Source organism: Polypterus senegalus, chromosome 14, assembly GCF_016835505.1.
Source record: "Polypterus senegalus isolate Bchr_013 chromosome 14, ASM1683550v1, whole genome shotgun sequence".
NCBI lineage: Eukaryota > Metazoa > Chordata > Cladistia > Polypteriformes > Polypteridae > Polypterus > Polypterus senegalus.
In genome coordinates, this window is record NC_053167.1 from 20,894,383 (window position 1) to 20,921,646 (window position 27,264).

Genomic DNA, 27,264 nt, shown 5'->3' on the forward strand with positions numbered 1-27,264 from the left:
CGGGGGTGGTATTGTCGTTTTTTTTAATTCATTTGTTTTCATTACATTCTTTATTTGCTGTTTGATTACTGGTTTGCTTTGTTTGTGTCTCTGTTTGTGAGTGTTCGCTGGTCGGGTCAAGGCTGGGTGCATCCCTGGAATCTCCATCATAAAAATAAATAAATCACCGTCTTCATGACGGTACGAATCTTAGCGGCACCGGACCGCTACAGCGTTATTCATTTCTCCTTGCTGCCGATTGACTACGATACATCTCCAGCTGAGTGTTTATGCATTTTCCGTTTACTAAAAAGCCTAAACGGAACCTTTCCTTTTTGGCTGATTGCTTTGTTTATCTCTCCTCCCCCAGACATTCTCTGCTCCTATTGGGAGTTGTGCTCCCTTATGATGTTTGTCTATTGTTTAATCGATAACTAACTGCATACTGAGCTTTTTTTATTTCTAAAAGAGACATGTTTGCTTGAAGTGTTTAAATAAAGTTCCTGTCTCTACAATCTCCTGTGTTTCTGTGACCCAAGCGTGACACCCTGTAGTACTGTAGCCGCACTAAGACTACCCCGCCAACGTCCGTGCTAACCTCTGTGTGCTTGCGTGCAGCCAGTTCAAGCACAGTTAGCTCAGTGATTTATATCCATAGCATCAGTTGCACTTTACACATATTGTTCCAGTAGTTTTTTAAAATAGTTTTTACAATTCATTAGCAGTGTGTAAAATGGTCAGTGTTGCAGTAATTGTGATGCTCTTTGCATGAAAAAAAGTGTTTCATTAAAATTTCACTTTTTCTTTGTTAATTGTGACGTTTACTTAAAGTGCAGCAAAAATTTATTTGGCATCCAGGGATGCATTAACCCCCAAGTATGTGGCAGTTTAAGGGTTAAAGCCTTAAGATGCAGCCGAAACAAGCTGCACCATCTAAGGCTTCTGGCAATGAAAACGAGCTTGCATGAATTACAATAAATATAGTGGTAACATTTGTATTTTACATTCTAGCACTGCAGGAGACATAGCAGTACAGTATACAGGTTTACCTGTACATTCTACATTTTTAGGTAATGTATTAAGCTGTTGAAAATTAATTTAAAGTGTTTTGGGGGCATATTTAGGGTTTAAACTATGAAAATAGGCATTTTTTTAACCACATCCAAAATTTGTGGTTTTTAACAATTCGCGGGTGCTCTAGGAACGAAATTATCTAAATTATATATATATATATACACACACACACATACACACACACACAAACAATAGCAGTGGTCCTAACACTCAACCCTGTGGAACACCACTTTTAACATCTGCCAAGTCTGATGACGTTCCTCGCACCATCAACCTCTGCTTCCTGTGTCCGAGCCAATTCTGCACCCATCATAGAATACATCTCAGTATTTTAATTATTCAGAGAATTGTAATATCACGAATGTAATGGATTCTGTGTCCTGTTGGAGGAAGAGAAAGCCCGCTTAAGAAGCATGTAGTGATTCACACACAGAGCATGTAGAAGATCAAATACATAACAAAGAATTTAACATGCTACTTTAGTTATTATGGGATTTGAGAAACTAGTAAATTATGCAATTTTAAGATGAAGTTTATGATGTTCTACTTTAATGACAAAATAAACTACGTGATTAAAGTGGAAATTTCAAGAATAAAGTTGACATTTTGTGCTTTCTTCCCCCACTGTGTGTCTATTTTTTTTTCTGTGTATCATAATAAGCTGTCATGTCACACTCAGACGGTGGGCTATGACTCACCTTTTCACAGTGACTTTGATACCTGACAACTTCTTTTTTTATTTCGGGCACTGTGTGACTTTGTGAACTTGAACTTTTGAGTTTCTCCGACACTATGTCACTCGATCAACTTCCTTTTGTTGTTTATATCATGGTTTAAAACCAACAAATAGTACATTTTCCTTGCTTCCAATTGGTATTCACTGAATTTCTTTTATTTTCCCCCGTGCTTTTGCCATCGACTTTTAACAGAATGCTGAGATTAAGGGCTATTTATATTGATTTGCATATTCAAAGAGGCATAATTCTGGAAGGAGTTTGGGGAGTAGCAGCAGGCACATGCGTTACTTTTCACGCTGACCAGGATTTAAGGAGCGGAAGAACGTGGAAGTTGGCGAACGCACAGATAGGGATGCACCGAAATGAAAATTCTGGGCCGAAAACGAAACCGAAATTTTTGGATGCACTTGGCCGAAAACCGATACCGAAACCGAAAATGGCTTCATTAAAAAACATGTTTAAAATATTTTCTTTTTGTTTGTATTAAAAAAACTACAAATTAATTAAGCAATCAAACTTTTATTGATAATAAATAACAGTAATAAGGCTGTTTAACAATAACAAAACTAAATAAAATTTCTTTCTGTAACAAAATTGTGCAAAAAATGCTAGCTGCTTTTTTACTTCAATTTTAAATTACTGTACCAAACAACAGTGCACAAACAGAAGAAAAATAAATAAATCCAACCTCTTACTGTAAACAACATAACTATACACACTAAATTGGTCTGCTTTTAATTTAAGCAAAAGAAGCAGGTTTATCTTTATGAACAAAAGTTTTTCAGTTTTCTGGCTGAAGACACAGTTCCTCTTCTCATGAAGAACATACTGCACTGAATAAAATCACTCAGTCTGTGCTAGCTTTTAGTGCCTTTACGAATTGTGCAAAATATTACCTGCATTAAACGTTTTACTTCAATTTTAAATTACTGTGCAAAACAACATTGCAATAACAGAATAAATAAATCAAACCTTTAACTGTAAACAACATCAAATTAGGCTGCTTTTATTTTAGCAAAAGTGGCAGATTTCTCTTTATGAACAAAAGTTGTTCAGCTTTCTGGCTGAAGAGACGATTTCTGTTCTCATCAAGAACATGAGATGCTGCACTGAATAATCTCTCACTGTCTGTGCTGGTGCTTGGGGCAGATAAGTACTTGCGCAGTCCATGCAAGCAAAGGAAAGCGATCTTTGTTCGTGCGCCAGTAGTCAAGTGGATTGTCACTTCTGCCAATGGGTAGTTCAGCTAGATAGGTTGCTACTTCTTGTGAGGCTGCACTTGCTCTTATACCGCTGTGGGTTGGGACGCTTTCCTGTAAAATTTTGTCAAACATATCAGAAAGCGAAGGAATGTGCGCCTCATCACTTGTACATGACCGTTTCTCAGGCACAGTTTGCTCTGTTCTCCCCGTCGCGGCTTGTGCTTCACCAGAGGTTTCAAGAGCCGTAAGCTCTGTTTGCACCATTTCGCGTACATCCTGCCTTTTCTCATCGTCAAAGTAATGGTCTTTAAAGCGTGGATCTAATATTGTTGCAATGCCGTAAAGAGGGTTGGACTCAATGTCTTGGAAGCGTTTGTTAACAGCCTCCAGTAGAGTTTTTTTTAGCTGTTTTTACGCCATGATCTGTTTCCGCCTCTTTTCCAAGCAGGCGCTTCAGTGCTGCGATCAGTGGAATAACTTCAGCAACAGACGCTTGAGCTGAGCTTATTTCCTTGGTTAACTGTTTGAACGGGGCGAGAAGAGAGACAATGTTTTCCACCAACATCCACTGATGTGCACTCAAAGTTGCTGGCAGGTCGTGATCTGTCATGTATGCAGCTAAAACCCGCTTCTGTTCAAGTAATCCTTGCAACATATAGTATGTACTGTTCCAGCGAGTGGCCACATCTTGCTGTAGTCGTTTTGTTGGCATCCCAAACTGTTTTTGCAAATCTTGTAGTCTGGAATAAGCAAGCGGAGAATGCTTAAAATGTCCACAATTTTTCTCCCAGTTGCTGTGATTTCTGATATGCTCCGCTGACTAAGCACTCCCTCATTCACAGCCAACTGCAGCGTGTGTGCCATGCAAGGTATGCTCTTTAATCCACTGTCATCCATAGCCTTTATCATGTTCCGTGCATTATCTCTCACAATCACATGCACTTTAGACTTGTCTATGTTCCAAGTTTCAAACATGTTAGCCAAAGCATCGGATATTGCTGCTGCAGTGTGTGAGCCGACAAACTCCTGTGCATGAAGCAGAATGTTTTGCAATTTAAACTCGCGTTTATCCACTGCGCTGTCAAACTGAGCATGCTAGTTGGACTAACATCAGAGGTCCATATGTCTGTGGTAAAACTTAGAGCAGAGATATCTGTGGTCATGAGCTCATGAACATGTTTTGCAACACGGTCATACATTTCAGGTAGAGAGGTCTCTGCAAAATACCGTCTGCTTGGCAGTGTGTAACGCGGCTCAATGTGGTGTATTAGCCTGCGAAATCCGATGTCCTCCACGACTGAAAACGGCTGGTCATCTAAAGCAATGAATTCCATTACTTTCTCTGTTATGTCACGTGCTTTAGCACTGTCATTTGCAAATTTCTTAATTTTTTCGAAAAATGTGGCAACCGAGGGTGTTGATGTGCTAGTTGGCTTAGTTTTAACCAACGTTGTTTGACGTTATTCCTCAAATTCAATTGCGTGTCTTGATTTAAGGTGGTGTATTAAACCTGTAGTTGAAAATGTCTTTGCTGTTGAACCCCCTCTTGAAACTTTTGCAGAGCAAATGTTGCATATTGCAACTTTGCTGTCCTCATCTGAAACTTTGAAGTGCTTCCAAACCGCCGACATACTCCGTGTTTGATGCGTAATGTCAGCGCGAACGAGACGGGAGGATGGGAGAGGCGTGGCGACAATTGGCTTTTATTTTCGGCGCTTTCTTACGTTTCGGCCGAAACCGATAATGCTATTTCGGCCGAAAATTTTCGTCGGCCGAAATTTCGATGCATCCCTAGATTTATGCATCTGGATTTTTTGTGCATACGCACATTTCTGCTTTTGTTCTCATGCCATGTTTTAGTGTGAATTCTACGCACGGAGTTATGCATGAGGCCCCCTGGTGATGGGTGTGACAGAGCAAGATGTAGAGGACAGGAAGATACGGGACAAGGTGATCCGCTGTGGCAACCCTTAACTAGAGCACCAAAAGAAGAAGAAGAAGAGATGAGCTGCTCTATTTAACACAAGCTCACTCACCATTCAAACTCAGACAAGCAGTGGTCATTTTAATAAAAGGACACAATAAAAAAAAGTTTTGAATTTATTAAATTAGCTTTTCTTCCCATTTGTCTAATTGCATTGATCCTCGGATTTCTTTTTCTCAGAAGGTTAATAATCTAGTCTTCACTCTCCCTTTTCAAGTCTGCCTTACTGCTCTCTGTTTACAAGAAGTTCATAGCAAAAAAAGGCCTGCGCTAGTCCAACTACCATAATACTTGGAGTAAAGGGGCACTACAACTAAAATTACAATAAAGCTTAGAAATGCAGAAGGTAAAAAAAAAATTGTTATCAGCCAATTTACTGATCACCAATTAAGTATATTGTAGTACAAATCAGCAGCCAATTGATTAGAGCATTTCTAGACATTACACAAAATTATAGAAATACATGTACATTAAATATGAAAAATAATTAAAAAACAACAATATAAATTTAAATTCATAAATAACATTGCTGTTTTGCATTTTTCTGAATCCCTGGCTCAATAAGCTTCAGAATTTCAAAAGGATCTGACTTTCAAAGTTTGAGTTCTTTGTCAACATGCAAAAATGCAGCTAACATGTAGCATAAATACAAGTATTTAGTCCAAGGTGTAAACTGATCTTTCAGTACAAAAATTTAAGGAATACCTAGAGCTGAAAATCCCAACACTAGTCTCCATTACAAACCTCTAGAAAATATAGGCAAAATTATGACCTCGCATGTTTGACAGCTTTTTGTTTTTACAAACTAAAAATTTTATTTAATGCATTTTTTTTAATGTTTTAGAAATGTTTAAACTTTACAGTAAAAACCTTGTTGTCAAGGTAGATGTGGCAGACTGTCAAATCAGAACACTATTCCACATTTTAAATTGTCACATTACATAATATTTTATTGTGCTGTTTGCAATAGTGCTGTACTTTTGGATGAGGTAAGATTCCTACACAGAACTTCACTATTTACATTCTGTGACAGAGTAAGGCATCTGATAATATGGGGGAACCCAGGAGTGAAACTGATGGTTCTCAAAACTGAGAGAACCCTGTTGAATTGATTTTGGTATGCAGTTTGCATGCCCACTGAGTGCTTTCAATAGGAGGAGTACCAGGCACAGTCTACTGGGAAGAAAACCTGGGGAAAGCCATGGAGATGGAGTGATTAACTACCTCCCATGCTATGGGTGCTTCTGGAAATTAAATTCCCCAAGAAGAGCTGGGAACTGTTTCTGAGGGCTACATGATCTGATCAGAAAGGGAACACAGTTTGTCATTGTGAAAGAAATAACCGGTTAAAATGAAGGGGAGCTTCCGTGTTGTATCCACCGATCATAATTACAAAATTGAAAAGAACTGTTATATAAAAAACAGTTCCTGTTAGAGAGAATTTATGGCTAGTGAACACTGCCAATCAATTTTTTAGGCACAGATTAGTTCATGTTATTGTAACACGTGCAATTGAGCACAATCTCGTTAATTATCTACACTAGCTAAAATACAGAAAATTCCCATAACCCTGCAATGGTGATTAAGGAAATGGTTATTTTTCTCTCCTAAAAAGAACTGCCAAATAAGGATGACAGCCGAGTCAGTGACAGCTGCCAATTACAGTGCCATCTGCTTTGTCTCCCTATCATATTAGTGCAGTCTGAGATATTAGAGAAACAGAAAACAAAACTGTGTTCTGCTCATCTTTCACTTCTTAAAAACTGAGAAATCTGAGAACTTGTAACAATTTGATACATAGTTGAGTATTTGATTTTATTGAAATCTAGATTTTAATCATATACCACTGCTTAAGCAGTAAAGAGCTCAAGAACTCTTCTCAATTACATTACTATTTTACACAAAAAACACATCATACTGCTTTAAGATACAGCACTCAAAGCCTTCCTTCCCTAAAACCTGCCATGCTGTCTCATTGAACCCATTCACAACTTGTTGATCACAGTCTAACCCTCATAGAGTGCAAGCAGAATGTGTAACCTGTGACGATTAATTATACCAAAGACATAGTTACAGTTAAAGAATCAAATTGGTCAACAGTGGAGGCAATAAAATGACCATTATAGCTGAATACAACAGATAAAAAGGCATTAATTATGGAACATGATTAATTTTGTCTTTGTACACTTGAAAGTAGTTATGTGTCAAATGTGCAATTATTAAAGTTCAAATACAAATATGACACTTGGGATTGATGAATTATTGGTAAAATCAAACAGTATAAGTGCAAGATGTTCTGACGGCTCAGCTATTGATTTTTTTTATTAGGTTATGTTATCCATAAATATACCTTTTGAAAAAGTACAGTCCATTGAAGCATTACTTTAACTATGCTCTATGTTTATTTATGCATGAACACATAATAAAAAAAAAATCCAGAATATCGTTAACTCTCTCTCTCAGACCTGAACAGTTTTTAATTAACCCGAAACACTTCAAGAAGGGGAATATTGTCAAGTCCATTTTTAGTGCTTTTTGGTTTCCATTATGCTTAATATAAACAACTTCCTTAACAGAAGGAAGGACTGAAGCCAGAAACAGGGGATGCACGAGCCAGTGTGCTTCTTCATGCCGGTCCGAAGCCCAGATCAATTGGGAGAGTTACATCAGGAAGAGCATCCGTTGTAAAAATTAGCCAAATCAATATGCCAACAGCAATACAAATTCCCATGCCAGATCATTTGAGCCTCAGTTTAACAACGACCGCCACCAGTACTGTTAGCCAACAGGGTGCTAGTGGAAATTGAGCCACTGTTGGCCAAAGGAGAAGAAGAGGGGTAGACATGTCCAGAGGTAGAAGGAGAGGAGGAAGGTAAAGAGAGTGGAACTGAGGGTAGGAACTTTGATTGTTGGCAGTATGACTGGTAAGGGAAGAGAGTTAGCAGATATGATAGAGAGAAGGAAGGTTGATATATTGTGTGTGCAAGAGACTAAATGGAAGGGATGTAAGGCCAGGTTGATTGGAGGGGGATTCAAATTGTTCTATCACGGTGAGGATAGGAGGAGAAATTTTATTCTGAAGGAACAATATGTCAAAAGTGTTTTGGAGGTGGAAAGAGTGTCAGACACAGTAATGATAATGAAGCTGGAAATTGGAGATGTGATGATGAATGTTACTGGTGCATATGCCCCTCAAGATGAGAGTGCAATGGATGAGAAATAAGATTTTTGGAGTGAGTTGAATGAAGTGATGAACAATGTACCCAAGGGACAGAAACTGGTGATTGGAGTGGATTTCAATGGACGTATTGGTGAAAGGAACAGAGGAGATGGAGGTGATGGGTAGGTATGGTGTCAAGGAGATGAATAAAGAAATTCAGATGATAGTGGATTTTGCCAAAAGGATGGACTTGGATGTGGTGAATACGTATTTAAAGAGAAGGGAGGAACATAAGGTGACGTACAAGAGTGAAAGAGAAAGATGCACACAGGCGGATTACATCCTATGCAGAAGAGTCAATCTGAAGGAGATTAAAGACTGCAAAGTGGTGGAAGGGGAAAGTCTAGTTAAGCAGCACAGGATGGTGGTCTGTAGGATGACGTTGGAGATCAAGAAGAGGAAGAGAGTGAGGGCAGAGCCAAGGATCAAACGGTGGAAGTTGAAAAAGACTGCAAGGTTAAGTTTAGGGGGGAGGTAAGACAGGCACTGGGTGGCAGTAAAGAGTTACCAGACAGTTGGGCAACTACAGCAGATGTAGTAAGGGTGACAGCAAGAAGGGTACTTGGCGTGACATCTGGACAGAGATAGAAGAAAAAAGAAACCTGGTGGTGAAATCCACAAGTACACAAGAGTATACAGAGGAAAAGTATGGAGAAGAATAAAGTGGGATAGAGAGATGCAGAAAGTAGACAAGAGTATAAGGAGATAAGGTGCAAGGTGAAGAGAGAGGTGGCAAAGGCTAAAGAAAAGGCACACAATGAGTTGTATGAGAAGTTGAACAATAAGGAGGGAGAAAAGGACCAGTACCGAATGGCAAGACAGAGGGACCGAGCTGGGAAAGATGTGCAGCTGATTACAGTGATAAAGGATAAAAATGGAAATATATTCAGAAGTGAGGAGAGTGTGTTGAGCAGATGGAAAGAGTACTTTGAGAGGTTGATGAATGAAGAGAACAAAAGAGAGAGAGAGAGAAGGTTGGATGATGTGGAGATAATGAATCAGGAAATGCAACGGATTAGCAAGGAGGAAGTAAGGACGACTATGAAGAGGATGAAAAATGGAAAAGCTGTTGGTCCAGATGACATACCTGCAGAAGCATGGATGTGTTTAGGAGAGATGGCAGTGGAGGTTTTAACCAGATTGTTTAATGGAATTTTGGAAAGTGAGAGGATGACTGAGGAGTGGAGAAGTGTACTGGTGCCAATATTTAAGAATAAGGGGGTTGTGCGGGACTGTAAGAACTATAGAGGGATAAAATTGATAAGCCACAGCATGAAGTTAGGGGAAAGAATACTGGAAGTTAGATTGAGAAGTGAGGTGATGAAACTATACTGCTGGCTAATCATGCCAAGAAAGAGCACCACAGATACGATGTTTGCTCTGAGGCTGTTGATGGAGAAGTATAGAGAAGCCCAGAAGGAGTTGCATTGCGTCTTTGTGGACCTGGAGAAAGCAAATGACAGGGTGCGGAGAAGAGCTATGATATTGTATGAGGAAGTCAGGAGTGGTGGAGAAGTAAGTAAGAGTTGTACAGGATATGTACGAGGGAAGTGTGACAGTGGTGAGCAGGTTCAGGAGACCCTGGAGAGGTGGAGATATGCGCTAGAGAGGAGAAGAATGAAGGTCAGTAGGAACAAGACAGAATACATGTGTGTGAATGAGAGGGAGGTCAGAGGAATGGCGAGGATGCAAGGAGTAGAGCTGGCAAAGGTGGATGAGTTTAAATACTTGGAATAAACAGTACAGAGTAATGGGGATTGTGGAAAAGAGGTGAAAAAGAGAATGCAGGCAGGGTGGAATGGGTGGAGAAGAGTGTCAGGAGTAATTTGTGACAAACGGGTATCAGCAAGAGCGAAAAGGAAGGTCTATAGGACGGTAGTGAGACTAGCTATGTTATATGGGTTGGAGACGGTGGCACTGACCAGAAAGCAGGAGATAGAGCTGGAGGCAGCAGAATTAAAGATGATAAGATTTGCATTGGGTGTGACGAGGATGGACAGGATTAGAAATGAGTACATTAGAGGGTCAGCTCAAGTTGGACGGTTGGGAGACAAGGTCAGAGAGGCGAGATTGTGTTGGTTTGGTCATGTGCAGAGGAGAGATGCTAAGTATATTGATAAAATGATGTTAAAGGATGGCGCTGCCTGGTAAGAGGAAAAGAGGAAGGCCTAAGAGAAGGTTTATGAATGTGGTGAGAGAGGACTTGCAGGTGATGGGTGTAACAGAACAAGATGCAGAGGACAGAAAGATATGGAAAAAGATGATCCACTGTGACAAAAGCTAACGGGAGCAACCGAAAGAAGAATAAGAACAGAAGGAAGGACAGAACAACTGAACAGCATGCCAACAGCCAATGTGCTTGCCATGCACACCTTCTATTCTATATTTCACGAAAGCTGTCTGATGTGTCTTCAAGACAAATCAATTCAATGCCATACAAAACAGTTTGACTATGATGAGGCCAAGAATTCAAATATTTTAAACAAAAGCTGTACTTTTACTTCACCTCTAGTAAAGCTGATAGTAATTTTCTTACATGCAAGACCCTTCTGCCTCTGTACTGAGACACTACCAGAACAAATTTTGTAAGCTTGCCTTTTTAAATAGCAGAGGAAAAAAGTTAAACATTGACAGCTCTGCAATAGCAGTCAAAATTACAGAACATTTCATAGTAACAAGACATTTTAAGCAAGGATACCCTTTCTGTTTATTTGTATGGCATGCCATGTATGTTTTGTGTCGCTCGATCGATTGATGGATCTATATACTGTATCTCTCTCTCTCTATCTATATTTATATTATATATATATATTATATATACACATATATACTCACACATTTTGAAAATAACGTAACCTGATTGTCAATGTAATTGTTTTGTCACTGTTGTGAGTGATGAGTGTTGTTGATATATATATATATATATATATTTACACACACACACATAAACTTATATACATATCTATACATATACACATATATACATACATATATATCTACATACATACACACACACACATATATATAAACATATATATACATATACATACATATCTACATATATACACACACAGCTATTTCGTATCAGTGCAATACGCTGTTTGTTAAAACGGTTGACTCGCTCTTACGTGCAATAACAAATCAAATCATTCAGTTGTCTTTGCTCATATGTCATTTTAGAGCTGGACGCCTGGCATCTTTTTTTGGCCACAAGCTCGTTTCTGTTTGGTGTGAGGTTCTGTGTTGTGGAGATTCTCAGGTTGGATTGCAGGTGCTCATCAGTGAGGCTTACTCCTGTGTGCTGTTTTGTTAGTCTTTATCACTGAGAAGAGCTTCACACAGATATGTGCTACCAAACATGCACAAGGTTCGAGCCGCATGTAGACGGACTTTTTTTGTTCTTCAAAGTCACCAAAGCGCCGTGCAAGCTCAGTGCGCAATAACTCTAGTAAGCGGTAAGTGTTCGGCAAGGCAGCTGAAGCGCTGCATTATGGGATTATCTGGGCTTAAATTACAATAATACAGTATATAAAATGATCTCGCGGGCCGTATATAATTACACGCCGGGCCAGATGTGGCCCATGCCCTTGAGTTTGACACATATGGACTAAATAGAACTTGAAAAGATATATTTTTTCAAATGTGATCGCGCAATTCAGATAGAGTTGACGCCAAGACTACAGCCTGCATGCCTCAATGAGTCATCCTCCCTCAGCTCTTACTTTTTACCGCTCATCTAATGAATACACTGAGTATGGCTTTACCAAAACAATCATTGATGGCGAATAAAGTATCCATTATTCGAGTATGTAGAGCGGGATATATATATATATACATATATATATACCCGCGTATCGCAGCGGAGAAGTAGTGTGTTAAAAAAAGGTAGAAAAAGAAAAGGGAACATTTTAAAAATAACATAACATGACTGTCAATATACAGTATTTGTTTTGTGAGTGTTACTGAGTGTTGCTGTCATCAACGATTTGATTATCATTATTTCTTTCAATCAGGTTCGTATTTGTAGGATGTGTTGTGTTCAAGTTACATTCCGTGTTTGTCAATCGTTGTAAAGATGACAGGTTTCATTCATCGATTCGCTTTCTTACTGCATCAATAAACAGCTCGTCTTCTTCTTTATCTGAGACCTGACACACTGCATGCACGGTTTTTTTTTACACTGTCTTCCTTTAGCGGGACATTGACTTTTTCCACCGTGTGCTTTGTTTCCACAGTAGCTGCATTTATGAATATGCTTATCAGACGCTTCATATTTTTTGCTGCCTTTTCAATTGTGTAATTCGTTTTTTGTTCAGCGCTCTTTGGAACTGTTGCTTTTATCTGTGCACTCGCCAGTTCACGTGAGCCACTCGGTACTTGCATCGAAGGTTCCCAGCTGTGCTGGTGCCATCTCGTGCTATGTCCATAGCTGTATTTAATGTTACCTTAGTCCTGGCACTTAAAACTTTCTCTCGCAGTTTCGCTGAGTTTGTGTCAAACACCACCCTGACCATCTCATCTTCCTCTCCATAAGCACAGTCCTTCACCCGTGAATATTTACCCGTGGCAGTTTGCTATTGATTGCCGCTGACGGACGGCCTTATATGGGCAGGCACTAAATTACAAACGCCAGCGGCAGCCTGTGTATGAACTTAATTTAAAGTGTAGGTTTACATCGTGCATTGTTTCCGAAGTAGCAGAACTCATGAATATGGTTGTATATGTCACTCGCTCGCTTCTTATTGTTTCGCTGCCTTCTCAATTATATAATGCATGTTTTCTTGAGCGCTTTTTTGAGGTCTTCCTGGTTTTCATATACATATATACATATATATACACACACACACACACACATACATACAGTATATATATATATTGTCACAAACGTGCACATGGGAGGCAGCTAAAGGGATTGCGTGAAGGCAGTTCGGAGGCATGCCGGGGTGTGGCAGAGTGCACCGACTCTTTTTCTCCCTTGCCTGTAGACCATTCCCGGGGGATTCCACCTGGCTCTCCTGACATCACTTCCAGGACCGAGCCAATGGAAGTCGACCACACCAACTCCAGTCCCTCTGATGTCAAATCCGGCTATGATCCAACGGTGGAAGACCACGTGCTTGATCCATATGACCTCACTTCCTGTCTTCCCCTTTAAAACCTGCCCCTTTCCCCTTTTTCCTAAGTCTTGTTGTGGATTCAGTTGTATGCACTTCAGTGCTGATTATTTTGTTGAAACGACTTTTGCAGCCAGGATACCACATTACACGGGTGGCTGCCCCAAACCTTTATCTGTCCATGTCTCGTTCTTGTGACAGTGGCGTAGTTGGCAGGATGGAGAAGTCCCAGAAGAGAAGGGGACAGGACCTGCAATACACCCAGGTGGGAGCGTACCGGGGCCGAGTATTCAGGCGGGGAGGGTGCCCCGTGGTTCAGCGTGACACAGTGCGGGCTCCGCTCCCGGCACGCATAACTAGGCCACCTGGAGAGGCCAGGGAGTGTGCGGGTGGGACTCACAGAGTTGGGATGCCCTGGAGAGGGGAGGCAAAAAGGGCTCAGTATGCTCTCTTGGGGGAGAGTGCCTGCCTCCCTGTGAAACCAAAGCCCCATTTACAACCTAGGGGTGCCCCAGACTGGCAGGTGAATAAAATAAAAAGAATGGAGGTTGTACCCTGAGTGGCCGACCAACAAACAAGCCTGGTCCTTAAGGGCAATGGTAGGGCACTGGCTATGGCCATTTGAAAACACGCCCTACCAAATAATAGAGCAGGTAGCTTGCTATCTGCTCCTGGAAGCGTTTCCCCGTGGCTTCACCCAGCCGGTCTGGGGCAAGCAGGTTAAGAACATGTCAGAGCTCATAGAGCGTCTGGAGACACAGAGGGCGGCCTCACACTCTGGGGGAGCAGAACCGTCCTTATGTCAAACTGAACCGGCGTACGTCCCAAGACCTAGTCCCTCCCTGTACAACCCGGAGCTTGTATTGGCGTCCGGGTCGTGGGCGCGCAAACCGCTTGGAGACGAGGAGGAATGCAGGTGGAGGGCGAGGAGGGGTTGGTGTGCTCTGGTTAATCCGTTGGCAGTCCCACATACTGGTGTGGTGATCGTCAATGGACACAAGACCACCGTGTTGTTCGATTCCGGCAGCAACATTTCCATTATTGCCCGCCGCTTTGTGCAACCGCAACAGTGGCTAAAATTTAAGACCGGTATAACCTGTGTCCACGGAGAAATCTGCTGGTACAGGTCCGCCAATTGTGTCATCAGTTATGGAGGGTCAGTTTGTAAACTCACCGTAGCGGTTCTACCGGATCATCCACAACTGGTGATACTAGGGCGGGACTGGTCTAAAATTAAAAGCGGTGTGAGACATACTACTCCCGGGGTTAATTTGGGCCTCGTTATGGACGGAAATGAACTGTCTCACCTCCACGCAGTGTAATCAGCCGGCAGAGAGAGACGAAGCGGTCGGAAACCACGCCCAGGGAGGTCGACGCTGACCCTCTCTCCGTGTTGCGGTTCCTATTTAAAGAAACACCGGCTTCTTTTAGAAGGGAGCAATGGAACGACGACTCCCTGAAGTTTGTAAAAAATGCAGTGGTCCTTGTCAATGGCCAGCGCACTGATCAGTCGATGCCACAGGGCCCCTACTTTGTGTTAGATAATGACCTCCTTTACCGTAGCAATGCATGACGGGCAGGAGAGAAGCTGCTGCTAGTGCCGCTGCACCTTCCGCGCAGGTCTGCAAGCAGCACATGCCCACCTCCTACGTGGCCACTTGGGCACCGAGAAAACTATGGAGCGTATCAAGCTCCGTTTCTCCTGGCCAGGAATTAATGAGGAGGTTCGCCGCTTTGGCGCTTCCTGCCCGGAGTGTCAACTGCATACAAATTCCTAGGAGGGACCGTGCTCCTCTGTTCCTATTCCACTGATTGACGCTCCTTCCACAGAATCGGGTCGACCTGGTGGGACCCCTAGAGCCCTCAGCCCGAGGACACAAGTACATTTTAGTCCTCGTGGATTATGCTACACGATACCCTGAAGCTGTTCCGTTGCGCTCAGCTACCTCTAAAGCCATCGCGACGGAATTACTAGGGTATTCGCGTGGGGATCCCCAAAGAAGTCTTGACAGACCAGGGGACCCCTTTCGCCTCGGAGATGTTCAAGGAGACTGCCAGATTACTGAAAATAAAGCATTTAAAGACCTCGTGTATCATCCTCAAACCGACGGATTAGTAGAGAGGTTTAATCAAACTCTCAAGCAAATGCTGCGTAAGGTGGTCAGCGAGGATGGAAGGAACTGGGATCAGCTCCTCCCCTCGTCCTTTTGCCTATCGGAAGTCCCACAAGCCTCCACGGGTTCTCCCCTTTGAACTACTGTATGGGCGACAACCTCGGGCATATTAGATATTTTGAAAGAAGGCTGGGAAGAAGAGGCTCTTCCCTCCACAAACATACTGGAGTATATCGCAGTTACGCGATAGATTTGGAAAGATTCGCCTGTCCTTAAAAGTCACATGGAGGAGGCTCAAGCAGCACAGGCCCGTACTACACGCTGCACGCCTCTTTGGGAGTTCCGCCCGAGATCGGGTCATGGTCCTAGTGCCTACCTCCCACTCTAAGTTGCTTGCCCACTGGCAGGGCCCCTACGAAGTTAAGGAGAGGAAGGGACTGGTCGACTATTTGGTGAGTCAACCCAATCGCCGCCAAAGGAGCGGGTTTATCATGTGAACCTGCTGAAACCGTGGAAGGACAGGGACCCCATCCCTCCTCCGCCAGCCCCGGCCACTCTTCACACACACACGACCTTAACTTCGCACGGACTTAAGTCCCAGACAGCGCAGGAGCTGGAAACAGTTATCCGACCGCTCGGGAGGTAGTCAGTGAGAACCCCGGAAGGACCTCTCTGATTGAGCACAACATCGTGACAGAGCCCGGGGTTGTTGTCCGAGAACGCCTGATCGCCTTCCCGAGGCAAAAGGCTGAAGTGGAGCTTGAGATCAAGCGCATGCTGGAACTAGGTGTAATTGAGGAAAGTTATAGTCCCTGGTCCAGCCCCATTGTGCTCGCCGGTAAGCCTGACGGAGTTGAGGTTCTGCAATGACTTCCGCCGGCTTAACCAAGTCTCCCAATTTGATGCCTATCCAATGCCACGTGGGCGACCTCCTCGAGAGGCTTGGACAGGCTCAATACCTGACCACACTTGACATGACAAAAGGGTACTGGCAGGTTCCTTTTACGGACTCCGCGAAGGAAAAACGCGCTTAGTACCCCTAGCGGACACTGGCAGTATCGTGTCCTTCCATTTGGGTTACACGGGCTCCAGCAACCTTTCAGCGCCTGGTGGACAAAGTGCTTTGGCCTCATAACTCATACAGTGCTGCCCACCTGGATGACGTGGTCATCTATTCCAGCACATGGAGGGAACACCTACAGCATGTCCAAACGGTATTACGGACACTTGGTGAGGCGGGCTCGGATTAATCACAAGAAATGTTTCTTTGGATTAAGCGAGGCCAAATATTTAGGCTACCTGGTGGGTCGGGGTACCGTAAGGCCACAGTGCTCCAAAATTGATGCCATTCTGAAATGGCCCCGCCCGCGAACCAAGCGGCAGGTCCAAGCCTTTCTCGGGTTAGCCGGGTACTACCGCCGGTTTGTACCCGGTTTCGGAGAGAGCGCCTTGACTGATTTAACAAAGAAGAGGGCCCCGAACACTGTGGTATGGACTGAAAAAACAGGTGCTGCATTTGGTGACTTAAAGCAGGCACCTATTTTGATGGCACCTAACTTTTCTTTGCCTTTCATCCTCCAGACAGATGCTTCGGACACAGGCCTGGGCGCCGTGCTGAGCCAAAGCGTTGATGGTGTGGAGCACCCCATCATGTTCCTGAGGAGGAAACTGTTGGACCGGAAGACAAGGTATGCAGAGGTGGAAAGGGAGGCTTTGGCGATTAAATGGGCGATTACTCAGCTTAAGTACTACCTGTTGGGCCGGGAATTCACCCTTGTCACGGACCATGCACCTCTACAGTGGATGGCCCTGCACAAGGAGTCGAATCCAGGGTCACCCGGGTGGTTTTTTAACCTACAGCCGTACAAGTTTTCACTCATTTATCGTCGGGGTGCTCTCCATGCCAACGGTGATGCTCTTTCTCAAGTTCACAACCTCTCGGTTAGGGTCGCCCGACCCGACGGGTCTGGGCTAAGGGGGGGGCCTTGTCACACACGTGCGCATGGGAGGCAGCTAAAGGGCTTGAGTGAAGGCAGTTCGAGGCATGCCGGGTGTGGCAGAGTGCACTGACTCTTTTCTCCCTTGCCTGTAGACCATCCCGGGGATTCCACCTGGCTCTCCTGACATCACTTCCGGACTGAGCCAATGGAAGTCGCCACACCAGCTCCAGTCCCTCTGATGTCACCTCCGCTATGATCCAATGGTGGAAGACCACGTGCCAGATCCATATGACCTCACTTCCTGTCATTCCCTTTAAAACCTGCCTCTTCCCCTTTTTTCCTCAGTCTTGTTGTGGACTCAGTTGTATGCACTTCAGTGCTGATTATTTTGTTGAAACGACTTTTGCAGCCAGGATATCAAACCTGCCCCAAACCTTTATCTGTCCATGTCTCGTTCTTGTGACAATATATATATATATATATATATATAATATATATATATATATATATATAATATATATATATATATATATATATATATATACATATATATATACATATATATATATATATATATATATATATATATATATATATATATATATATATATATATATATATATATATATATATATATACTAGTAAAATAACCGGCTTCGCCTAGAGAGAAGTAGTGTGTTAAAGAAGCAATGAAAAGAAAAGGAAACATTTTGAAAATAACGTAACATGATTGTCAATGTAATTGTTTTGTCACTGTTGTGAGTGATGAGTGTTGTTGTCATATATTATATATATATATATATATATATATATATATATTACACACACACACACACATAAACATATATATACATATCTATACATATACACATATATACATACATATATATCTACATATATACACATACACATACATACACACATACACACATATATAAACATATATATATACATATACATACATATCTACATATATACACACAGCTATTTCACATGTTATCAGTGCAATACGCTGCTTGTTAAAAAGGGTAACTCCCGCTCTTAAGTGCAAGTCTGCGTGGATATTATGAACTATCGTATTTGTTCAAGTTCTATTTAAATTTTAAATAGAAGGAATTTTTATTTAGTCGACAGAAATATCTTTGGTAGGAATGGTAAAACAGACAGGAATATTATTCCTGAATAAATCAACTCAAACCTTAAACAACTTATAATATTTTGCTCTCCATAAAAATATATCCTGTCAAAATTATACAAATTCAAATATGAACATGCTGCATAACAAAACCTGGAAATATAAATAAAATGTGTTCCTTTCAGCAATAACAAATCAAATCATTCAGTTGTCTTTGCTCATATGTCATTTTAGAGCTGGGCGCCTGGCATCTTTTTTTGGCAACAGGTTCGTTTCTGTTTGGTGTGAGGTTCTGTGTTGTGGAGATTCTCAGGATGGATTGCAGGTGCTCATCAGTGAGGCGACTCCTGTGTGCTGTTTTGTTAGTCTTTATCACTGAGAAGAGCTTCTCACACAGATATGTGCTACCAAACATGCACAAGGTTCGAGCGCATGTAGGCGGACTTTTTGTTCTTCAAAGTCACCAAAGCGCCGTGCAAACTCAGTGCGCTCAGTTTATCAGCAAAGTGCGTGTTGGGAACACCGTAGTGACTTGGTTTAACATTACTTGGCAACAGGGAAAGTGGGGCAAGGGTGCATTTGTGTCTCCCATAAAAGCAGCTTCACTTGAAATCACTTTGTGATTGTGCAAGGTAAAACGTCCGCTGAAGTGTCAGATTCTTATTTAATTCTTCTGCTTTCTGTATCTTCTGCATTGCATTCAGGTCTTTCAGGTTACCCTGATGTTTTGTTTTATAGTGCCGTCTTAGATTAAATTCTGTAATTACAGCCACATTAGCTCCACAAATGAGACACACGGGTTCAGTAAACATATACTCAGCCTCCCATCGGTTTTAAAGGCTCTATTTTCAGAATCAACTTTTCTCTTCAGCATCGTGTGAGCTAGCTTGCCAATAACTTGCAGCATCTAAGGTAGACTTGATTAGCGGGTAACTGTTAGGCAAGGCAGCTGAAGCGCTGCATTATGGGATCTGTAGTTTATTGTGTTACCAGCGCTTCATATACCGGGCTTTAATAACAATAATACAGTATATAAAATGATCTGCGGGCGGATATAATTACGCGGGCGGATGTGGCCCTGCCCTTGAGTTTGACACATATGGACTAAATAGAACTTGAAAAGATATATTTTTCAAATGTGATCGCGCAATTCAGATAGAGTTGGCCAGCACTACAGCCTGCATGCCTCAATAAGTCATCCTCCCTTGCCCTTACTTTTTACCGTTCATCTAATGAATACACTGAGTATGGCTTTACCAAAACAATCATTGATGGCGAATAAAGTATCCATTATTCGAGTATGTAGATCGGGTATATATATATATATATATACATATATATATATACCCGCGTATCATGCGAGAAGTAGTGTGTTAAAAAGCTAGAAAAGAAAAGGGAACATTTTAAAAATAGCGTAACATGACTGTCAATATACAGTATTTGTTTTGTGAGTGTTACTGAGTGTTGCTGTCATCAAGGATTTGATTATCATTATTTCTTTCAATCAGGTTCGTATTTGTAGGATGTGTTGTGTTCAAGTTACATTCCGTGTTTGTCAATCGTTGTAAAGATGACAGGTTTCATTCATCGATTAGTTTCTTACTGCATCAATAAACAGCTCGTCTTCTTCTTTATCTGAGACCTGACACACTGCATGCACGGGTTTTTTTACACTGTCTTCCTTTAGCGGGACATTGACTTTTTCCACGTGTGCTTTGTTTCCAGTAGCTGGATTTATGAATATGCTTATCAGGCGCTTCATATTTTTGCTGCCTTTTCAATTGTGTAATTAGGTTTTTGTTCAGCTCTTTGGAACTGTTGCTTTTATCTGTGCACTGCGTCAGTTCCGTGAGCCACTTCGGTGTACATGCATCGAAGGTTCCCAGCTGTGCTGGTGCCATCTCGTGCTATGTCCATGGCTGTATTTAATGTTACCTTAGTCCTGGCACTTAAAACTTTCTCTCGCAGTTTCGCTGAGTTTGTGTCAAACACCACCCTGACCATCTCATCTTCCTCTCCATAAGCACAGTCCTTCACCCGTGAATATTTACCCGTGGCAGTTTGCTATTGGATTGCCGCTGACGGACGGCCTTATATGGGCAGGCACTAAATTACAAACGCCAGCGCAGCCTGTCTATGAACTTAATTTAAAGTGTAGGTTTACATGTGCTTTGTTTCGAAGTAGCAGAACTCGCTTCTTATTGTTTAGCTGCCTTCTCAATTATATAATGCATGTTTTCTTCAGCGCTTTTTGAGGTCTTCCTGGTTTTCTATGTACTGCGTGATTACGTGGGAGGCGTGATGATGTCACACTAAACTCCGCCCGCTCCGCGTTGAAGCTCATCTCCATTACAGTAAATGGAGAAAAACTGCTTCCAGTTATGACCATTACGCGTAGAATTTCGATATAAAACCTGCCCAACTTTTGTAAGGAAGCTGTAAGGAATGAACCTGCCAAATTTCAGCCTTCCACCCACGCGGGAAGTTGGAGAATTAGTGATGAGTCAGTGAGTGAGTGAGTGAGTGAGTGAGTGAGTGAGGGCCTTTTATTAGTATATATATATATATATATATATATATATATATATATATATATATATTATAGAACTCACCACGATAGGTCAAAATCCGCGAAGTAGAGACCATATGTTTGTATGGTTATTTTTATATATTTTAAGCTCTTAGAAACTCTCCCACACTGTTTATAAATATTCTCCAGCACAGTTATACAGTAAACCCTCGTTTATAGCGGCTGATCCACTCCAGCCAGATAAATGGATTTCCAAGAAGTAGGATTCTTTATTTATAAATCTAATATTTCAGCAGTTAGAGCATTGAAAACCTGTTTCCTAAATTCTAAATAATGTATTTTAACATTATTGAGGCCTTCTAGACATGAAGTAACACCCTTTAGGTCAAAAGTTTAAACTATGCTCCATCACAAGACAGAGATGACAGTTCTTTCTCACAATTAAAAGAATGCAAACATATCTTCCCTCTCAAGGGGCCAGAGCAGAGAATGTCAGAAGAGAGTATAGTAAACAATCAAAATCAATAGGGCTGGTGCGCTTTTAATCACGGGCTATTAGAGCTTTTAAGTATAGAAGCAACTTGGGAGGCATTCATTATATCATTGAGGAGTTTTTTAATATATATCAGTTGCTCTGATTGGGAGCTTCTAAGCCATCTGCCAATAGCGTCCCTTGTATGAAATCAACTGGGCAAACAAACTGAGGAAGCATGTACTTTAAATTAAAGGGCCATAATACCATGAAATCCGAACAATGAAAACATTATATATTTAGGGTATACTTATATAAAATCCAGCGTGGGTTACAGCGAAATTGATAATATATAGCTGAGGGATCACTGTACATAAACACATACACACACACATATATATATATACATATATATACATATATATATATATATATATATATATATACATATATAATAAATATAAATATATATATATATATATAAAATATATATATATATAATATATGTATATATATATAAAATATATATAAAATATATATATACCGGGCTTTAATAACAATATATACAATATAAAATGATCTCTTGGGCGGATATAATTACACCGGGGCGGATGCTATTGCGGCATTGAAGTTTGACACATATGGACAAAATAGAACTTGAAAAGATATATTTTTCAAATGTGATCGCATGAATTCAGATAGAGTTGTAGCGCTACCTCACATGCCTCAATAAGTCATCCTCCCGCTTGCCCTTACTTTTTACGTTTCATCTAATGAATACACTGAGTATGGCTTTCCCAAAACAATCACTGATGGCGAATAAAGTATCCATTATTCGGTATGTAGATCGGGTTATATATATATATATACATATATATATATATACCAGCATATCATAGTGGAGATAGTATGTTAAAAGCTAGAAAGAAAGGAACATTTTAAAAATAACATAACATGACTGTCAATATACAGTATTTGTTTTGTAGAGTGTTACTGAGTGTTGCTGTCATCAAGGATTTGATTATCATTATTTCTTTCAATCAGGTTCGTATTTGTAGGATGTGTTGTGTTCAAGTTACATTCCGTGTTTGTCAATCGTTGTAAAGATAACAGGTTTCATTCATCGATTCGTTTCTTACTGCATCAATAAACAGCTCGTCTTCTTCTTTATCTGAGACCTGACACACTGCATGGCAGGGGTTTTTACACTGTCTTCCTTTAGCGGGACATTGACTTTTCCAACGTGTGCTTTGTTTCCGCAGTAGTTGGATTTATGAATATGCTTGTATGTATGAGACACTTCATATTTTTGCTGCCTTTTCAATTGTGTAATTGGTTTTGTTCAGCTCTTTGGAACTGTTGCCTTTTATCTGTGCACTCGTCCAGTTCCGTGAGCCACTCGGGTGTACATGCATCGAAGGTTCCCAGCTGTGCTGGTGCCATCTCGATGCTATGTCCATGGCTGTATTTAATGTTACCTTAGTCCCTCTTGGCACTTAAAACTTTCTCGCGCAGTTCGCTGAGTTTGTGTCAAACACCCCCCTGACCATCTCATCTTCCTCTCCATAAGCACAGTCCTTCACCCGTGAATATTTACCCGTGGCAGTTTGCTATTGGATTGCGCTGACGGGTGACGGCCTTATATGGGCAGGCACTAAATTACAAGCGCCGTCAGCCTGTCTATGAACTTAATTTAAAGTGTAGGTTTACATCGTGCTTTGTTTCCGAAGTAGCAGAACTCATGAATATGGTTGTATATGTCACTCACTTCTTCTTATTGTTTCGCTGCCTTCTCAATTATATAATGCATGTTTTCTTCAGCGCTTTTTGAGGTCTTCCTGGTTTTCTATGTACTGCGTGATTCAGGGGAGGCGTGATGATGTCACACGAAACTCACTTCACGGCGTTGAAGCTCATCTCCATTACAGTAAATGGAGAAAAACTGCTTCCAGTTATGACCATTCACAGCGTAGAATTTCGAGATAAAACCTGCCCAACTTTTGTAAGGAAGCTGTAAGGAATGAACCTGCCAAATTTCAGCCTTCCACCCACACGGAAGTTGGAGGGTGAAGTGGTGAGTGAGTGAGTGAGTGAGTGAGTGAGTGGCTTTGCCTTTTATTAGTATAGATATACATACATACATACATACATACATACATACATACATACATACATACATATATATACTAGCAGAATACCCGCGCTTGGCAGCGGAGAAGTAGTGTGTTAAAGAAGGAAAGAAAAGGAAACATTTTAAAAATAACGTAACATGATTGTCAATGTAATTGTTTTGTCACTATTATGAGTGTCGCTGTGATATATATATATAGAGCAAAATACCCACGCTTTGCAGCGATGTCATGTGTTAAAGAAGTTATGAAAAAGAAAAGGTAACATTTTAAAAATAATGTAACATGATTGTCAAAGTAATTGTTTTGTGTATTTGGCGTTAGCGTCACGAAGTTGTTTTCGGTAGCTGCATCAGAAAATGTACCACGACGTCTGACACACCTCCTTTTTACTGTTTTCTCACATCTTGGATTGCTGCTGTCATATAATATATATATACACATACAAACACACACACATATACTATGGGGTGCCAAACAGGCAAATACATTGATTTTGTGAATATATAAAGTCAAAACCTGAATATATAAAGTCAGCATCGGAATTTATAAAGTCATTCCTGATTATATAAAGTCAACATCGGAGTATATAAACTCACTCCTTAATATATAAAGTTGAAGTCAAAATCTATTGATTGAAACTACTCTGAACTGAACTAAGGTAACAAGAACGTATTCAGAAAAATAAATAAAAAAAACACTGTTCGATTAATGTTTTGAAAATGATGCATGTGCCCTGCCCAGGATTGGTTCCTGCCTTGCGCCCAGTGTTGGCTGGGATTGGCTCCAGCAGATCCCCATGACCTTGTGGTCGGATTCAACGGGTTGGGAATTGGATGGATATTCCAGCGCTGACTTTATATATTCCAGCGCTGACTTTATACAGGGTGGCCCACAAAAAAGTAGCCCGCCTAAACTAAAAAGACCTCTTCGGTGAAAGATTAAACTGGCTGGTCTTCCCTGTCTGTACAGCAACGTAAGCCGCATTAAACAAGCTAAGTATATTCTGTCTTTTCTGTGACTTTGTCGCCTATACTTCTGAAAAAGAGGGATATCGCCGTTATAATTTATAATTATTTAAATAAAGGTTTATTAAAACACCGCAATATAAAAGAACATATTTTCCAAGGAGCTAACACTCCCATCGGAAACAGCCTCCCTGGCGAAAAAAGGCGCCCTTCCATAAAGAAAGAAACTTGAAATGCAAAAATCTTTACTCACTCTTTACAGAAAGTGCTGAAAATGATTCTTTGTGGAATGGAATACATGTCGCTCAGCTTGTACTCACACGTTTGCACTACGTCTAAACAGCTTTAGTGATGATGGTAGTCAATCGGCGCGCTACTTTTTCGCAGGCCACCCTGTATATTCAGAAATATTCCAACGCCGTCTTTATATACTCAGGTTTTGACTTTATATATTCGAGCGCTGACTTTATATATTCAAGTTTTGACTTTATTATTCAGAAACAAGTTTTGACTTTATATAATCAAGGTTTGACTTTATATATTTGGGAATTACTTTATATATAAAAGTTTTGACTTTATATAGTTAAATTTAGTCATCATTGCATAACTTTTTCTTTACCATAGAAATTTAAAGACTAAATTCAACTTCCATTCCTAACAAAAGATATTTCTGGCTGACTAAATAGAACCTACTTATATCCAAATTTGAGCTATTGAGCTGTGCCTGCCTGCCTGAATAAGTCACCCTCGCTTCGCTCTTACTTTTTTACCGTTCATTTAATCATGGCTAGTGGTGGAAAAATTATAAAATGGAAGGAGGATTACACTGAGTATGGCTTTACCAAAACAATTATTGATGGCGAATCGATTATTCATAAAGCTTCAATTTGTGATCTGTTTTTATGTGTTAACCTCATATTTTTTCATACTTCTTCTCAAACCAAGGGGGTGCGAGGGTAAAATGAATGGGGAAGCGCTGATCAATGTAATCGGTGTACCAGGAAATCATGCATTGACAGAAGTTCCGCTTTGCTTGTATTGCAAAGTGTGATTAAATTTGTGATTTTTTTAACGCGTTATGGAGCACATGCATCGAAGCTTCTCAGAATACACAATATATATATATATATACATATACACACACATATGTATATATATATATATATACATATACACATATATATACACACACACATATATATATACACACACACATATATATATATATATATATATATATATATATATATATATATATATTTATTTATTTATATATTTATATTTATATATATATATATATTTATATTTATATATATATATATATATATATATATATATATATATATATATGTGTGTAAGTATTCACAGTGCATCACGTGTCTATGTGTTTTTATACACATAGTTGTTTTCTTACAAAATGATTTTCTGATATTTTACTGCATTTATTTCACCTTCAAGCCATCCAAGACCAGATGCAAAGCAGCATCACCATGATGATGATGCCATCCCAATGTTTCCCTTTGCCACCGCCCAATAAAACTCAACTAGTGAAGCACATGGGCATCAGATTTTGTATGTTCAGTCTGGTCAATTTTCTCCACTGCAGCTTGCCACTCCTTCAGAGTTACCATAGGTATTTTGGTGGCCTCCCATACTAGTCATCTTCTTGCACAGTCACAGCCTGTGGCCAGCCTGCTCTAGGCAGATTTAGAGCTGTGCCATACTTTTTTAATTTCTTAATGTTTGATTTAACTGGACTCCTAATGGTATTCAATGATTAATATATTTTCTTGTGTCCATCCCCAGACTTGTGCTTTTCAATCACCTTTTCATAGAATTACCGTATATACTCACATATAAGTTGGGCCTTGAAACCTGAAAAACTGATCATAAAATCAGATTCAGAATTAAATGAGAGTTAAAAAATGAAACACTTTTTTTTTTTTTAAACAACTTCTTGCCTCCTTCAATCTTGCATCAGTTTCTCAGAAACATCGAATTTTGTTGCAGCAGTGCAGTTACCAATTTCTTTTGCTATTTCAACAACTTTTAATTTAAAATCACCTTCATATTCTCTTCTGATCAAACGCTCCATCGTAGATAAGGGATTGCTCTTACAATAAAAAAAGTGTATGAGGGTGTGAGATACAAAAAACACAAATCATTGCAAACGTTGCTTTGGAATAGTTTGGGTATCACCATGTGGTCATGTAGGCGTGAGCGTGTGTGCCGCACCCACATAGAAAAAAAGGCAGTGTGTGCCATGATTACTCTCTCAGGTGGGCGTTGGCATATCATAATCCCTTGTATCAATAGCATGAACTTTCCACAATCAATTAATACGACCGACATTACAAAATACCACAAATTATACTGTACTGTAAAAATCAAGTCCTGACCTATCCACAGGAGAACTTATCCATGAGTATATACGGTATCTGGAGCGTGCTTTTGTCTTCATTGTGTTAATCAGGTCTTGTTACTGACTCACCTCAAGGGGGACCTTTCAGGTAAGGTGCATTTATACTACAAGCAATTGAAACACCTTGACTAGACAGACTGTCTCAATTTAACTAATTATGTGGCTTTTAACTAACTGTCAGTTAGCAGTGATGATATGCGTGTCATACTAAGAAGGATAAATACTTAAAGAACACAAAATAATT

At 40.6% G+C, this 27,264-nt stretch overlaps 1 protein-coding gene across 1 annotated transcript in view; it reads right to left on the reverse strand.

Moving 5' to 3' along the window:
* pard6b (par-6 partitioning defective 6 homolog beta (C. elegans)) overlaps positions 1-27,264 on the reverse strand; it is a 142,917-nt gene that overhangs the window by 59,488 nt on the left and 56,165 nt on the right. The gene's annotated exons all lie outside the window — the stretch shown is intronic.